The 18,625-nt window shown below is 38.0% G+C and overlaps 1 protein-coding gene across 1 annotated transcript in view; it reads right to left on the minus strand.

Annotated features, from left to right (window-relative positions):
* The window catches only part of Erc2 (ELKS/RAB6-interacting/CAST family member 2), a 673,320-nt gene that overhangs the window by 334,018 nt on the left and 320,677 nt on the right, over positions 1–18,625 (minus strand). The window lies entirely within an intron of this gene.

Raw genomic sequence — 18,625 nt, forward strand, 5'->3', positions numbered from 1 at the left:
CCAGGGTCAGGGAGGGGACCCTGGAAAGCCTTGAGAAAAGAACATAAGTGACTTTTGGATACTTTTTCAGATCTCTGGGCCTAAATTTCCCTATATAAAAAACAAAGTGACTTAAGGCTCAAAACATTCTTATTTGAATTTCCATTGTTGCTCAGAAGTCTCCTCTCACAAATTTAGAGGACATCATAGATATTTTCCCATTGCTATAAAAAACAGCCCACATTTAAGGAAGGGAGGGTTTTATTGGCTCACAGTTTGAGGGTATAGCTGATCATGATAGAGAAGTAAAGAGAGCAGGGGCTTAGAAAGGAGCATCCATTATCAGAAATGAGAGAGTGATGTATCTTCATGCTCAGTTAGCTTTCTCCTGTCTATCAAGTTAAAACCAAGTTCCTTTAGGATGAGTCTTTCCATCTCAATCTGATCAAGATATTCCCCAAAGGCATGCTCAGAGTCTATTCTAATCTAAACAGTCCTTCACAGGTGGGCCTAGAGCCTTGCCTTCTAAGTGATTCCAGATGCTGCCAAGCTGACAATCAGCACTGACCTTTATAACTTTACATGTTGTTAATTCAACACCCAAACTTTTAAGCCATAACCTTCCACTTTTTCTCCAGTCTTATGACTATCTCATAAGGAAAAACACATTCAGCCCCAATTTCAAAAGTTCCCATTATCTTTACAGTTCAATACTGTCTAAAATACAAAATCTTTGTCTCCTCTGAGAGTTAATTGTGATCTCCTATGAAGTAAAAAATAAATTACATGCTTCCAATATACAATGACAAAATAAATGAATAAATAAACATTCACATTCCAAAAAGGAATAATTGGAGCTATCAAAGAAGATTAGACCAAAGCAAGACCACAAAGCAGCAGAAAAAAAATAAACACCAAATCTAGCAGGTTCCTGTATGACAACTTGTGCTCATGATAGAATTCTCTGGGTTCCAAAAGGCTTAAATAACCTCACTTGCCTAGTTCTGCCACCTCCAGAATATAGTGCCTTTGTCTTAGGCAGACTCTACTCCATTGTGGTTATTTGCCTTTGTGGATATCCCAAGGTCCTGGCATCTGGAATATCCTGGGGTCTCTATTATAACACAGGATTCACCTTCACAGCTTTATGTAAGTTCTCCAGAATTCCTTACAAGGATTCAAACCCTAGCACATACTGCCTGGTGTCAGTGATTCTCTGGAACTGTGGTATAAGACTGCATGACCCTAACAATGATCCATCTTTCATGCATGAAAAACCATTACCACATGGATGACACTACCAATTCCTGCTGTCATCTAGGGGTGGAACCAGTTCCCTTGAAACACAATTGCATCAGTTCTGTATGCTGACCCTGGGGAAACACTTCTAGGCAGCTACTTTTGAGGAGCAAGACACCCCTTTAGTGGCAGTATCTGTTTCAGTTCAGGCTCATTCTCTTCAAACAAGTTTGCATTTTCACAGTTGGTACTTTTGATTGATGAGGTCTTGCTCTCAAGGCACATGTCCTATTGTCCCAGTGCAGGGCAGGACATTTCCCTTAAACAGCTACATATCCTTTTTCAGTATGCACCTTGGCTACAAAGTTTAATTTGCTCAATCTGTTTTTCTCCTCAACAAACTGGTGTGTGTGTGTGTGTGTGTGTGTGTGTGTGTGTGTGTGTGTGTGTGTGTGTGTGTTCTTTGTGCATCTGTCCAGGGTTTTACTCTTTTTTTACTGTAGTCCTGGATAATTGCAGTAAAAAGAAGCCAGGCAAGAGCCTGGGTGCTCTTGTGTCTTCAAATTTCCTCTGTCAAGCAAATTAGCCTATTCTCCTAAAATGCAACTTCATAAATTTTCTCAGGACATGGACAGATTGTCAAAATATCACACATGGTTCTAATCTGGTTTCTACCTCTACTGCTCAAGTTTCTTTCATCATCCCTTTCTTCCAATCTCCCATAAGAATGGGCTCTGCTTATATCATTTGAGGGCTTTCCTATTCCAAAGTTCCAAACTCTTCCACAGTTCTCCTTAAAACTAGTTCCAAAGTTTAAGAACCATACAGACAGATTAAGACTAACCCCACTTCTGGTACTAATTTTAGTCACCCCTTCCAGTAGCTGTAATAATACCCTGACAAAACAATTTAATTACATAAGGATTTATTTTGGCTCACAGTTCAAGGATATAATCCACCACAATGGAAAAATAAATCAAGATGGCAGGATCTTAGGGCAGTTGGTCACATCACATTGACAATCATGAAACAGAAAGGAATGAATCCTCATGCTCAACTATTTTTATCCTTCTTATGCAATCCAGGACCCATGTTCCTTCAGGGTGGGTCTTGTAGCCCCAATTACCCTAATCAAGATAATCTCTCAAAGGCATTTCAGTGGGTATGCCTAGAAGTTTATGCCAGATCATGTCAAAATTATAATCCATACTGACTACTGCACAGAGATGGATATATTCTCTGTAGTTAAATCTTACTCCAAATCAGACTCTACTGAGCCACTACATACCTCTGTCTTCAGAGTTGGGCTTTAGAAGAAATCTATTGCTGTGATCACATTCTCTGGGGCCATTTGATTCTAGTCTTCCACTGTCTTTTCAGCAACTATACAACTTGCCAAATTATAAATAGTTTACAGCGATGAAACAAATTCTTAGCTACAAATGTGAAGACTCTGAACTGTCCAGTAGAAGACACTCACTTCTCTATACTGGTGGAACCCAGCTCTGCTTCCATTCATTTGTTCATTTGAGTTCTCTTAATTCTACAAATGTTTGACAGACTCGTACAATTTAATTTCTCACTTACTCCCCCACAGATTAGTGAGTTAAGTAAAATGTTTAGCATATCTTTACTTTATCACTATGTCAACCAGAAGCAAGATCTCACCATTTTTTAAATGGCTACAGATAATCCTCTATCCTTGGACCATGCTTAGTACACTGAATATAACTGTCAAATGAATAATTTGACAAATAAATTAACACAGTCTTTCTCCATGAACACATAGATTTCGCTATGCACAAAGCTTAAGAGTGAAATCCAGACTATCCCTGATCATAACCAACCGCTGCTACTGACCAATTGCATTGCCCCCTCCAAGGGCTGCCACTGGGATTAAAAAAAAAAAAAAAAAGCAATCCATGAAAACGGCTAAGTGCTAGGCATAGAAGACTCTATAAATTAGATGCATGCTTATCATTATTAAACAAATTGGCCATTCAGAGTATTGTCCACATTCTAATTTTTATATAACAGCCTTATAGTGCCACATACCCAAACGGTGCTTCATAAAACTGATGGCAGTGGTAGTGTACCAGAACAGTTCCAAAACCTTCTGGCCTGCCAAGCTTAATAAAGTGTGTTATCCATTCTTCCAGACCACTGCTGGAGATGTTACAGCCTGACCTTCTATTGATCCCGACATCATCCCAATGGACCTTGTTCCATTGTAATTTATTACAACAGCTAAATTGAATCCACATGACAGTGCTCAGAGCCAATTCTCACTGTGGTTCTCCCTCTCCCCTTCCCCCACCCCACTGCCCCCAAAGATTTGTGGAGACACTAAATTAGATGATTTACTCAATTCCAGATATTACTGCTATTGAATTCCTTTCTTTAATCTTGCACATCCACCTAGGAAACGATAAAGATTGTTTGGCATGATTTGTTTTGCAGTCCTGTAAATTTATTATTAATGCAGAGTTAGTAATCTTTACTTGCCTGCTCAATTCTTCCCAGCCATGGTCTTTATCTTGAGGAATTCAAGTTGCTTGTTGCTACTGACATCTCCTATATTCTTCAGGCCTTTTTCCTCAGTTAGGAAGAGGCAGGTTCAGAAAGATATCTCACTAGCTGCAGGCACTACTGCATATAAATAACAACAGGAACAAGCAGACACTGCACCAGTTTGCCAAAAGATGTCTGAGCAAATTAGCACCTCCTGTAAGCTATAAGGCAAACTCAATTGCTACAGTTGATGCTCATGATGTCCCTGCAGCTCAGCACTGGGACAGTGCCTCTGCTGCTTTCCTTATCTCGAATTACTGATTCTGTAAGCACTATACACAGCGCTCTTCTGTCTTCTTGCTCTACAGTAATCTGTGCTGACACTCTAACTAGGAGACTTATCTAACAAGAAACTAGTTTGTCAACTACCATAACATTTAGCCCAGTCTGCTCAGTTCCCACATCCTTGATTATAGAGACTATGAAAGCATGAAAAGATGGATTAAAGGATGAATTATTCAAAGAAAAAATGTTTACCTTAAATTCTAAATAAAGGTCTTGTGGCCTTGAGATAAAAAAAATGTATAAACCACAGAAAAATGTACAACAAATGTTTGAATTACGAACGGAAATGAAATACCAAGCCAAAAGCTCAATTATGTTTCCTCAATAATAACACTTTCTAAGAGTTTAGATTTGAACACAGCAAATAACATGTATTTCCTTATGATAAGTGCCATGTTTACTAGAGGATTGAGTTAAAGTTTCTGTGAACAGACAAATATATAAATTACTCTGGGTGTTTAACTAAGTTCTGTATCTGTGACATCAGTCAACATCTATAAAAATATTTTTAAAAGGGAGGTTTAAAATAATACAGAGTAAAATTAGCTTATGTATGAATGAGTATAAACAGTCATAACTATGACCAACTTAAATGAGAAAATAAATGTTTAATTAATTCCTTTTCTAAATTTCACATTATACACCATAAATCCGAATTTTCCTTGTTAAGATTAAATATTTACTTTGTTCACTGCCTTATAAAAATAGATAAATATATCATAAATCTATTTTTAAAACCTAATCTGATTTTAAATGAGAAAAGTTATATCATTTCTTTGCTCAAAAATGATGCTTAATGCATATGTATCTGTAAACTGCATTAAAATATTTTATTCTTCAAGAAATAAAAGATAAATACCAAAGAATGTAAAAGTTTAGGTTTCAGGGAAAACTTCATACCTCCACATCAACAGGTTGAAGTCACATGTTTAAAATCCTGGCCAGTTCCATGCATCAGAACCAGGGTGAAAGCAGTGTCAGTCCCCAGGCATTCTCTATTCTAGATACCTTTTACTGTAAAAGCTAAAAAATAGGAAGGGATCCTTACAAACACTTATCCCTATTACAAGTGACAATCACAATAGACAGAGGCCCTTCTCATAAAACAAGCAATGGTTTCTTTTTGTTCTCAAGTCTCTTTGTTTCATGCCTTTCAACACACATGGAATTCACACACACACACACACACACACACACACACACACACACACACACACACACACCTGCTCGTCCCTTTTTTTGAGAACTTCTTCATTACCCTCCCACCCATCTCACTTCCAGAATAACTGCCAGTTTAGCCTCAAAAGCTCTTAATTCTCTCCTTCTTTCTGCCAAGTTTGTGTTAGGAAAGACATTTGCTTTCTGGCTCTTAAACTCCTCCCCTCCTCATCTTCTTCAGTGCCAATATTCTGTCCTGTCACAATTATGGCTTCAGGGAAACTTCATGGACCAGAGACCTGTATGGTTATGAGATTATGATATGGAAAGTTGTCCAAACAATGAGGTTATCTGCAAAACTGCTTCTAAAAGTAGTAGCATTAGAATAAAATATTAACAGGAGCTGTAAGATTGATGAACCTCAAATGCATTATGCTAAGTGAAAGAAGCCAGACACAAGAGATGCATACTGTATTGAATGACTACAGTACCATGGTATTTCAGAAAGGGTAAAATCACAAGAAGGGGGACAATGAATGAATGCTTGGCAGAGGTAGAAAAGAGATTTCCCAGGAAGAGAGATTCACTATGGAAGTTTCTGAGGTTAACAAAGTTATCTTGTATCACAATGATGGAGGGGATCACACAATCCCAAGCTTTTTTTAAAAACCCATAGGAATACCTATCACTAAGAGTAAGCTTTACTATATGTAAATTTAAAAGTAGATTTAAGATGATCTCTATAAATTAGTTCCACCTGCTCCCAGATTTCTTTGCTTTAGATTTAAAGACTTGATAGACTTAGGATTTAAATTCTGATTTTTATTCTAAAATAGTAATTTATCACAGACTAACTGTGATGAGTATTTCACTCCATACGACTATTTTAGAAAACTGAAACTGAATGTCAGATATGAACCTATCCCTCATTTTACAGATGGGGGAATCAAGCCAAAGTTATCTAATTAACTTGCCTTTTACTGTCTGAACCTGGAATGTCTATAAAAGAGTATTGCCAAAGGCTTGGCTTCCATCAATTTGCAGTCCTATTGAGAAGTGATGGGACTTCAATAGGTGGGGCCTTGTTGAAGGAACATGCCCTTGAAGGAGATACTTTGTTTCTAGTCCTTCCTGTTCTCCCTTGATTTCTCAATTGACTTCTGACTGAGGTATACAGTCTCTTCTACCACACACTGCCATCACCATGATATTCTGCCCAACTGCAGGCCTAACAGCACTGGAGCCCACTGATAGTAGCCTAGAACCTCTGAAAACATTAACCAAAGTAATAAATAAATAATAAAATCTCTCCTCCTTTAAGTTGAATTTCTCAGGTAGTTCATCATAGCCATGATAGAAAGTTAACTAATATATTCATGAATGGAATTTTAAAATCCTCTAAGCAACAGCATTGGGGTTTGAAACCAATATTACAGACACACACACACACACACACACACACACACACACACACACACACACACACACACTTTAATACATTTCTGCTATATGCATTACACATTATAGTTTCTTTCAATGACTAAAATAACTTGAGTATTTTCCTATGCCATCAGGTATTCTCTTATGATAACACTTATACTGATGAAGTTGCATAAATAACTGTCTCATCACTTATTTAGTTAATATATCACTCTGGAATATTTTTCATTATGAGAAAAATACATTTTTCTTAAAGAAATCTTGTGAAGAAGCTTGTGGCTAATTCAATGCCTACACCTTAAATATTTTCCCTTAAAATGAATTCCTATGGGAAGAATCAGTGATTTAAGCAGCCCTGGTAAATGGTTCCACATTTATTTTCCCCAACATCTAATATTTCTATGTGCCATCAAAGATCCCACAAACCATTCCATTATTATCTCTAAGAAAATGTTGGTAACATAGAAGGGTGGCAAAGGCTCTTTGTCTCTCCATTGCTACCTTCTCACCTGACTGCCTGTGACTATGCCTCCAGCTGTATTTAAGTTCATATACATTCATAATTTACAGAGCTGTGGTATATGCCACCCTTCATAAGCTTTTATAAGTTACTGTATCATATATGGACTAAAGAATTTAACTTCATATTTTAGCACTACAGCAAGAACTACCTCCACCCAGTGTCAATGGGGGCTATTCATTCCTGAATATCTTGTTTGCTTAGTTTTGCTTCATTCCGACTTATTCACCAAAAAAGCTATAGAATGCAACAGGACGTAGGGAAGACCTCACCCTTGGGAACAAACGACTTCCCATTTCATTATGAACAATGTCTGAGTCAAATAGTAAATCTGTTCCAGAAAAGAAGCATACCTTGTTCACCTCTATTAAATATTTAGAACACATTGAAAAAATTTCATATTTGCCATGAAGGTGGTTATGTGATAAAATACCCTATAGGCTATACTAACTTTTGATCTACACTAGAATTCAGAAAACTTCAGCCCATGGACCAATCTGGCTGTTTGTGAAATAAAGTTTTATCAGAACACAGTCATTCCTACTTGTTTACTTGCTTTTAATGCAACCAGAACTTTGGACAGATTGTTCATTCAGTCCATTCCATTTCAATGTTCTATCTAACATTTATTAAGCACCTATAACATGCCAAGAACTGTGCTGGTTACAGGGATAAAAGGGGTGAATAAGACTCTGTTTTGATAACTGAACTCCAGATTTCATAGAGAAAATGGACATAAACATGTAATATCACATTCTCAAAGATCTTTGCTACTTGATCTAAAGTAACATATATGAGCAGCATAATGATAGTTTACTCTTAAGCAAACATTTTAAAATAATGAAATCCTTCTAAAAGTATAAGACCTCATAAAACTTGCAATGATTCAAACCCCAAGAAGTCAGGGCTTTAGAAATGGATTTGTTGCAGACAGTGCTCCTTTAGTAGACTATAATCTTTGTCCACATGCTCTGAACTCTAGTCCTGTTGACTTGCAAGTGAATTTCTGATCAATTATTTTAATATGCACTTGAATCTATTTCCTACAGCCATGTAAAAATACATGGCTCATGGACTATGAACCAACAGCTGGGGAACCTGCATGAAACCAAACTTGACCCTATGAATGTGGGTAACAGTTGACTTGATCTGTTTGGGGGATGCACCTGGCAGTGGCACTGGGATCGGTCCCAGGAGCATGGCATGGCTTTTAGGAGTTCATTCCCTATGGTGGGATACGTTGCTCAGCCTTGATACAGGGGAAGGGACTTGGTCATGCCTCAACTTGGTATGCCAGACCTTGTTGACTCCCCAAGGAAGGCCTTACTCCCTATGAGGAGTGAATTGGGCTAGGAATGGGAGAGGCAGGGACAGCAGAGAAGGGGATGGAGAGGTAACTGAAATTGGTATGTAAAGTGAAAAATAATTTTTTAAAATTAAAAAAAAAACACCCACGTATCAACCACAGTTATGTAGGTCAGAAGTCTTACATGGACATCTGGGATCTATCATCTGTGGTGATATTTTGTTTGTAGTCTAACAAATAAAGCTTGCCTGAAGATCAGAAGGTAGAGGTAGCCTCTAGTTAACCATAGAGGTCTGGAGATCTGTACAGATAGGAAGTGATATGACTGGGCAGAGAGAGGAATATAAGGTGGGAGGAGACAGGAGCTCCATCTCTTTTTGGCTGAGAATTTGGTGAGGTAAGGTGTGGCTGTGGCTTGCCCTTTGTCTCTCTGATATTTCAGCATTTACTCCTATGTCTGACTCTGGGATTTATTATTAAAACCAATTAGAACTCATGCTACAATCCTCAGGGATAAGATCAGGTGTCAGCCATGATAGGACTTGTCTAGAGGTTCTAGTGAAAAATGCACTTCCAAAAACTTTCTTATTGCTGGACAAATTTTTATTTGTAGGGTCTTAGAATTGTGATTTCACTTCCTTGCTGATTTACACTAGAAACCACTGCCAGCTTCAGAGCCTGTCTGCAGTCCAGTCCTTGTCACATGGCCTCTCCATTCTCAAGTCAACAGAAGAGAAGTTAGGATGTATTGAAACTGGTCTTGCCAACTACTGACTTCCCTGTCTCTAACCTTAGGAGCCAAGCTAAAAGTGCCTGTGTGTTTAAGTCACCTATATCCACACAATCACCATTTCTTAAAGCCAACTGTACCTTGTAATGTAACTTAACTATCAATACCAAATCCATCACAGTCAAGGTATGGAACACCAGGGAGGTGAGAAATCTTGGGGTCCTCAATTTAGAATCCTGCCACAGCGTTTTTGTTCAAATTATAAACTCTTTATGAAGAACCATAACTACGTTAACCAAGTACTAGTTACATGTTTGTGTTGTTTAAAAAAAAACAGCAACTTAAAAGGAAATGCAATACAAATATTATTACAAGGTTCCAAACTGACCTATATACTATGCCATTGATTCAGAATTAACTTTCTGTAAAAAAAAATTGCCTGTTTAAAGTAGGTATATCTTTTGATTTGTGTACATTATATAATCTGGTAAAGTGAAAAGGAAAAAGAAATACTGGAAATAATATAATATCGGAACAGTAGGAAGATGCTGTGGAGTTACAGACCTCAGGAACATGCAACCCCTACTTAACATCTGTTTGTAGGGGAAACTTACATATGTATTATATAAGTGTTGAATTATGGACTTCCCTCACAATATACATTGATAAATGTTAATATAGATATGCACCAACTCTTCATGGCAGAGCAGAATCCATTGCCAATAGAGGATAAGTGAGAAAGACAGACAGAAAATTTTCCTTCCCACATAAATGAGATTGATTCAAATCAAATGGCCTGGGGAGCATGTGGAAGACAAGCAGAATCATCCCCAGACTGAAAAATGCAACCACTTCTAATCCCATCACAAAGCTGCAGGCAACAGCTGGCAACGGTGATGGACAGATGTGCCAAGATGCCTATGCCCATCGGGATGACAATCACGGCCAGGCACTCCAGGCAATTTAATTTTAAATACTTTAAGGGTGTTGTAGGTGATTATATGAAAACCTTCTGTAAAATCTGCCGTGATGAAATTGAGTGCAGAATATAAGGTTTTAACCTAGAAGCCAGTATTTACTTAAAAGTGAACTTGCATCTCTTGGTTTGGTTCAGCTCTCTCAGTGAGTGAGAATCAGTTCTCAGCATGATCTGGCCATGAACTGCATTTTGAAATAACACAGATAATCGTTATTGCCACTTGCAAGTCATAAGGGACTAGGGGAGAACACTTACAATATGGAAGTCAAAATGTCACTCAAAGTTTAACTACATAATATATCTGATTTCTAGAAGACATAAAGAAAAGCTCCTTGCTGTGAAATTGGTATTGTAAATGGAGCAAGAAGTGTGGTCTAACTGTATTAAGTTACTTTTGATCTCCCCAAACACACTGTGCTGCCTCTTCCTGCCAAGCCTTGAAAAATGCTACTCCTGATGCATGGACTAGACAGCAATTTGAAGTCCCTCAGTGCCAGATTTAGTCATCAACATTACCAGAAAATAATCCTTGCTCATTTCATTCCTTCCGGGAGGTAAGATGTCCCTCTTATGTGCAGATTTGCTGATACCGTAACTATAGTGACCTGGTCAATTTTCATACTACTAATTCTAATAATCCAACAGAGAATAATATACATTCTCTATAATTATAGTAAACTGTATATAAAATTATAAAACATAAAATAATAGTAATAATTCAAACATCACTGTCCTAGTTTCATTTCTGTTGCTGTGAGTAAAATATTTTGAGAAAAAAAAAAGGGGGTTATTTGTTTTACACTTCCAGGTTACAGTCTACAATTGAGGGAATTAAAGGCAGAAATTCAAGAAAGGAACTTGAAAACACACATGCTTGCTGTTCCATATAGCATTACCTCCAACCAAGGAAATGACTTTGCAGCCAGAGAAGTGAGGCGGGAAGCACAGAGGATGGCAGGTGGGTAGGCAGGCTTAATACTTAGCTAGATTTTTTTTTGGTTCAGTACAAGAGAGTGGTGCCACCCACAGTGGAACAGACTCTCCCACATCAGTCAACAATGAAGACAATGCCCCATCTTTCAGCCATGGCAGGCATCTTCTAATAGCTCATTTTGTTTGTCAAAATGACAAACACAAAGGGAAGGAGGAGCGAAACCACCACATGTTATCCAGGCCTCATACATGTGAATCTACAAGAAGGGTGATACTGTGGACATCAAAGGAATGGGCACTATTCAAGTGGAATGCTCTATAAGTGTTACCATGACAAAATAGGAAGAGTCTACAATACCAGCCAGCATGCCATGAGCATCATTGTAAACAAGCAAGTTACAGGCAAGATTCTTACCAAGAGAATTAACGTGGGGATTGAGCACTTCAAACACTCTAAGAGCAGAGACATATTCTCTGTTCAATGAAGCAGCAGCCTTCTCCACCAAGAGAATCACATTTTTGTGAGGACTAACAGAAAGGAGCCTGAGCTGTCAGAGCCCATTCCCTATGGATTCCTGGCTTAATATAGAAAAAGAAATAAAGGACCTAGATCCCCCCAATAGACATGACCACAGGCCAATCTGATCTAGGCAGTTCTTCAACCATGAATCATTTCTCAAGTATAAATAGGTTGAGTCAAGTTGACAGTTAAAATTAGCCAGCATAAGCACCTACACTCACATGCACACATACATACCAACAACATAGTCATCACTTTAAATCACCTCAAAGTTATAAGGAAGACACATGAAAAAATGCTACACATTTTGGCTGAGGTAATATTCAGAGCACAGAAGTATTCTACTAAACTATGTAAAATGCATTTTAAGAAACACTATCTCTAGGCAAGGGACCTTGATAGTCAATATAAGAAGGCCGTCCACATGAAAAGGAAAGAACTCCTGTAGAACAGCTTTCTCTATATAAGTGCTCATTGCAGGGGTGATCTGTACAACAGGATGCCGATTAGCATCACTAGAGTGGAGATCACGATTCAGATGTATCTAGAAATGTCTCAGCTGTGGTAAACAAAAATGCAAATGTTCGCTAGAAAGCAGGAAAGAGGGTTGAGGATATACTGCCGTAGACCCAAGATAACCACTGTGGTTGCAGATCCAACCCCTGGACTTGCACTGGTTTCCTGGCTCCATGAAGATGCAGAGCTTGCATACACCGGGTCATACTTTGGGTGCACATCTCACTACAGCTAAGAGAGCCAAGGCTGGAGGTGTTAGGTGTGGGAAGAGCAATAGTCATCTCCTCTGAGCGTTATTATTCATGGGATGGTTCCCTCCTGCAGCCTACACAGAACACACCGTACTGGGAACAGTGAGTGGGTTTGACATTTCACTGGGGCAAATGACTCTTCTCAAAGATGACAATATTCTGAAGACAGAAGTAGAGCTCAAAGAAATTTCCCTTCTTCCAAGTTCTCATTCATTGTGAACTGAGTATATTTTGATTGAAGGAGGGTCAACATGTGGTAAGAATTTTGCAAAGAGTTGAAGGCATCTTCCCCTATGAGCACAAAATCTCTCCCAGTCTGCAGTGCCAGCAAAAAAAAAAAAAATAAAAAATAAAAATAACACACAAAAAAAGCACAAAGCTCAAATGTGAAGTTTGGATCTATTTTATAGGAAAGGTCTTAGCTAGATCCTGTCAAGGAGGCAAACTTGAACAAAATTCAAGGCAGTACTAGAAGTCCAAATCCCTAATAAGTTGGCACTGTCAGAGCAGAGAGGAGAGTGAGAGGGCATCCATCAGTGGAGGTGGCATCTGACTGCATGTTTCTGATGATGTTTGCTTCCTTTTGACCTTCTAGTATCAACATAGTTCTGGATTATAAATAATCTTGTTCTAAAAATCAATTATTGTGGTTTGGGATAGTCTTCCAATATAATTTTATAGCTTAAAGTAGGCAGGAGTGGTTCTGCTCTATGTACTACCAAGCAATATGCTTTTGACAGCATGGCACATGTGGTTACATAAAGGGTTATTAGGCACAAATATTTCTCTTAGAAGAATATCTTCCCGAGATTCAGAGGATGCCGTTTTCTTTAGGAAACTCAGAAACCAGAGAAGTTACTGATACACAGGAAGTGTTCAGTAAAAGAATTCATCCTTACTCCTGAGTTTATCATCTGTCAGAATTTCAACCACAATAATCCCAAACATGTAGAATAAAGATGCTGAAGTAAGCAGGTCCATTTACATCGTGCACAGGAAACAACTCTACTCACCCCTCCTTCCATTTTCCAGGTCAGAAGGCAATCTACAAATCTGTATTTCTCCCCCAATATATAAAGTACTCCTGCTCTGGACATTTGCTCATATGACTGAAGATGAAAATGATACTGAAAAATTACCCAGTTTTAATGGATTTAAAGCAAATTCTTGGGTAGGTAGTTTATGCTCTAAGAATCTATGAGTTGTGTGATGGTTAAGAGCTTATCTGGTTTAAATATTGCTACCATGTCTTAAAATTGTAGGCATTATACACTTTCCAAATGTACAATGTCATCAAGGTTTCATGGCATTTCCTATAAAAACTCAATAGTCAAGTTACACTTCATCAGCTAAACTTTGTGTTCAGGTGTGGGAACAAAAAGCTATTGGATCAGACAAAATTCACGCTACCCTTTGGTAGTATAGAAAGTGGATAGCCCATGAAAACATTCACAAATATACACAATTTTGTCGCCTACTAAAAGTTCCCATACCTTGGCACTGTGAAATAAAGCCAAAACTATGGCCTCAGGGTCAAAAGTCCATCCTGAGCAATCTGTCTTCCTGTAAAAGGTTGATCAGAGCTGACCTGCCACTCGAGCTTCTCTGTTTATTCAGTTCCAGTTAAAGGAGTATTCCCCATTCTACTAACACCATAACACAGTGCAGGTCACCACTGAGGTAATATTGCAGTTTTGACATTGACATGAGTTTATTATTATTTCATGCCAACACACCATAATCCAAAGCTTATGCTGTAATAATCCAGGCCTGCTCTGAAGTAGATGATTATGTTGAATGTAGACAAAACTCTAAAAAGTCTCCAGATGCAAAGACAATGTGTCATTGGCTTCTATATTATCTCCACAGTTTTAAATTAATTCTTTGAGAATTTGATACATTGTATTTTTTATCATATTCATCCCTCTCCCCAAACTGCTCCTAGATCCACCTCCAAATCCATACCCATTCAACTTTGTGTTTTTTTTTTTTTTTTAATCCTTCAATTCCAATTAGTCTTGCTTATGCACTCTTGAAGATGTGGCCATTCACTAGAGGGTGAGAGACCCACTAGGGACTACACCCTAATGGAAATTAACCCTCCCTCTCCAAGAAGTTATCAATATCAATATCTCTTTAGCTAGGGGTAGAACTTCATGTTCACCTCTGCCCTCTATGTGGGCGATTTACCTATCGTAAGTTTTCCCAGGTCTGAATCAGGTTCTAAATTGTGTGTATCACTTCTTTGTAGGTAACTTCTCCATCATTATGAACTTATAACAGATCATGCCCCTTCACTATACTGCAGTGGTTTCATTGCTCCTCCAAATGTATTGGTAAACGCTTAAAGAGAAACATGGGCTAGGAATGTGTCTTAGTAGACAATGTACTTGCTGCAAAAGCATGAGGACCAGAGTCTGGATCCTCAGAAACCACATATGACAGAGAACTTAGGCAAAAGCCACAAAGGTGTGGCAGCCCAGCTGCCATCCAAGAGCACAGGAGAAAAGACAGGGAATCCCTGAAACACACAGGCTAGCCAGACTAGAGAATGTTGAGCTAGAGTGAGAGGCCCTGTTTCCATATAAGGTGGAGATCCATCAAAGGAGATGGTTGATGTCGTTCTTTCACCTCCACACACATGTGTGCAAACATGAGCACACATGTATATACACCTTCAGACACATGTGAACATGTATATACATATGACACATAAAAATTCAAAAATAAAGAGGTAAAAAGAAAAAATAATGTGGATCTGATAAACCCCTTCAAATTTCCAAATCCAATAAGTTCATGATTTAAACATTTTTGCCTAAGGAATATATAGTACATAAATAGTATTGTTCTCAACTTTATAACTTCCAAACATGTACTAAAACCTTTGCTTTTGGATGTTATGGAGAAGTTTAAAGTTCTACAAGATATGTACATCAGTTAAAGTGATTATGTGTTACCTAGATATTAGAAGTGTCCCCTGAAATTCTTCCTAACAACTATTGCCACTTGCTACTCAAGAATGCAAACATGTAGTCTCCCCTCCTGGCAGATGAGGAACTGAGATCTTCCTCCTCATCCCACTCTTCCACCTGGTGCCATCACTACACAAAGTAAGGTCAGAAGAAATTAAAGTCAATTTACATCATCCAACTCTCCAACATAAAAAGAAATAAAACTTTGTACCTAGGTCACATGATCATGGGCAACCTTATCACAAACCAAAAACCTTCCTTAGTTCTTTGAGGTAAATCTCAGAACTAGGCTGTCAGGTTATAGTCAAAATCAGCTGTTGAGTTCATGTGACAAAGAAGCCAACACTCAGTATTCAGTGCACACACATTCAGCAGATGTCAGCTTTATTTTCATTCGATGCTGAAGATTTAAATCTTTATTTCATGGATCAGGTCTACAATGTTCCCAGAGGTCATGTGCTAAATAAAGGCCCAGGACCTAACTGATTGTGTTTGGGAAAATGGTGGAAACATAAGGAAGTGAAGCCTGGCTGGAGAAAGTAGGTCACTGTGGACCAGTGCTAGAAGGGTCTACTAGTTGCTGTCCACTTCCTCACTCACTTCATTTATGAGTTGTGAGACGAGTAGCTTTGGCTGGCACACTCACCATGATGTTCAGCTTGACTTCAAGACCCAAGCAGCAGAATCAGGCAACCATGGAAAGAATTCTATGAAACTATGAGCCACTGTCAATCTTTCCTCCCTTGGCTTGATTTTTTTTTTTGAGGAAATTTGTCACAGCAGTGGAAATTAACACAATCTTCTTTTGAGTCCTTAGAACACACTCTCACTCCTGCTGCTGTAACAGTGCCACCTACCCTGGACAGCCACCATCTACCTTCAAGGGTGCTTAGTTGTCTCTGCCCAGGTCTCTTCTAATCATCTTTATTAATTACCTAGTGCTTCAAGATGGGGATCCCCTGAACAAGTCCTTGTCCATAAATACCTTAATAGACATGAATTAGCAATACAATAAATCAAATAACCATTATGCATGCCGAGAGCTGTAGACAAAAGCTTTTTAAGTCTTTGGTAAAGTATCAATGATTTAATATAACTTTGATTTGTTTGTGAAATGAAAACCAGAATACTACATATGTTTCTAGTCAACCATCATAGGACAGGGATACATTGGGAAAAGATCTTCCTGTTCTCTAAGAGGAAAGACTAGAGAATTCATTTATAGTGTGCCAGAAGAATAAGCAAGTAAGGGGTCTAGACCCTACGAATTCATTGATAATCTTATCACCATCTATCTACAGAAACAAGTGAGTGTCAACTGTGTTAGTCATCTTTGTACAGCTCATTCTAGAGTCAATATAGTAGGCAGAGGTTTTCCTTACCACAGGCAATAATAGTAGACCCTACCCTTAACTAAATAAATGCTCCTGTTCAGTATTTTAGCTCTAAAGTAAGTTCATTCACTCATTTGCTAAATGTTTATTGCACAAATATACCTACTATATGCTAAATGATACAGCCGTGAAAAAACAATAAAGCCTTACATCCTAGAATCTATATTCTGAAAATACCAATGGGAAGCTTTTAAATGTATATATTTTCTGGATAGTAATAAATTATATTAGAAAAGTAAACCAGAGGGTTGGAGTATACACATCCTATTTTATATGGGAGGAGCCAAAGTCTAGGTCTTCATTTTGAGCAAAGACTCTCAAGACACAAAGACATGAGCTATATATGTATATGTAAAGGGTATTTACAGCTTTTCTATCTGGTACAAATACAATGAGATTCACATATATAATTTTACACTTCCTAATAGCCTCAGTAGACAGTAAGAAACAATAATTAATTTTAGCAATATATTTTATGTCACTGATACACCCAAAGCATTTCATATAAATAATATAGAAATTACTGTTTTGTGCTCTCAACATTCTACTTTTCATGATAGACCTTTAAAATATAGTATGGTTGTCACTTTTACAACACATTTCAACTGAAGAGCTTAACAACTGATAGCTCCACCATGTGTCTAGAGCTAGTGCCCTATAAAGGTTGAAGTACCATAAAATTTCAGGACTATGAGAAAGCATGTATGTCTCTGAAGAATACATAGCCTTAGTTACTGATATGACATGAGCATAGGAGGATAGGAGGTTGGGAGTCAAATTATGTATGGTTCTATGACCTTTGTAAAAACTTCTACCCATTAGTATCAGTGAAAGTTGAAGCCACTTGGATGGGGCAGTGTCATAGACTTGAGATCTGTTCTAGGCCCCATCCTTGACTTAATGATCCACTATTACTATCCTAACATTCTTAATTTGGGAGCAAAAGGCTCCACATTTTCATTTATATTGAGACCTATAAATTATATAGCTGGTTGAAATGGGAAAGTTCTGATTAAAGAGTGACTTAAATTCTTTTGGGATCTAAAAAAATGTTCTAGTTTCCATGTTAATAACACAGTGTAGGAACCACAAATGTAAACATAAGAAATCATCTAGGGCACTGATGACAAGATCCAGGTGAGAGATGGTGACAAATGACACCAAAGGAGGAGCCAGTTACTCCTGTGTGCCTATATCAGTAGTATCACAGGACCATGCTGTCTACAGTGACTTCCTGGTCAGCCAGCTTCCTGCTGATCACAGTTTCCATAATAGCTACCCATGATTCATAAAGTGCTATATATTTCTATCATTTTTATTTTCATAGGAGATCAGGGTTATGAATATTCTTGTTGATCTTTTAACAATAATAATAACAATGAGGAAAATGCTGGGTATCAAAAAACTGTATAAAACAGACAATGGAAATACGGTGATGTCACAAAATCAGAATCCCCAATAGGGAGTAAAGTGGACAACTTAAAGAAAGAAGAAAAGAGGGACCCTAATGAGGCTGAATATCTTCCTGCATTACTGTACATCCTTGTACATTCTCTCCACTGATCCCAACTACGTAAAAATGAAACATTTACACAAGAAGTGACCCTACCACCCCCAAAATAGTTCACATGAATTTAGCTATTGCTATGGGCTGGGTGTGACACCCAACTTATGTATGTGAAAATATAATCACCAATGTGATTATATTAATAGGTGGAGTCTTTAGGAAATCATTGTCATGAGAACCATGACCTTCTGTATGGGATAACAACCTTATGAAAGGGCAATGGGAACTAGTTCTACCTTTTTAGCTTTCTGTCATCATTCATGAG

The sequence above is a fragment of the Cricetulus griseus genome (genome assembly GCF_003668045.3).
Source record: "Cricetulus griseus strain 17A/GY chromosome 1 unlocalized genomic scaffold, alternate assembly CriGri-PICRH-1.0 chr1_1, whole genome shotgun sequence".
Taxonomy (NCBI): domain Eukaryota; kingdom Metazoa; phylum Chordata; class Mammalia; order Rodentia; family Cricetidae; genus Cricetulus; species Cricetulus griseus.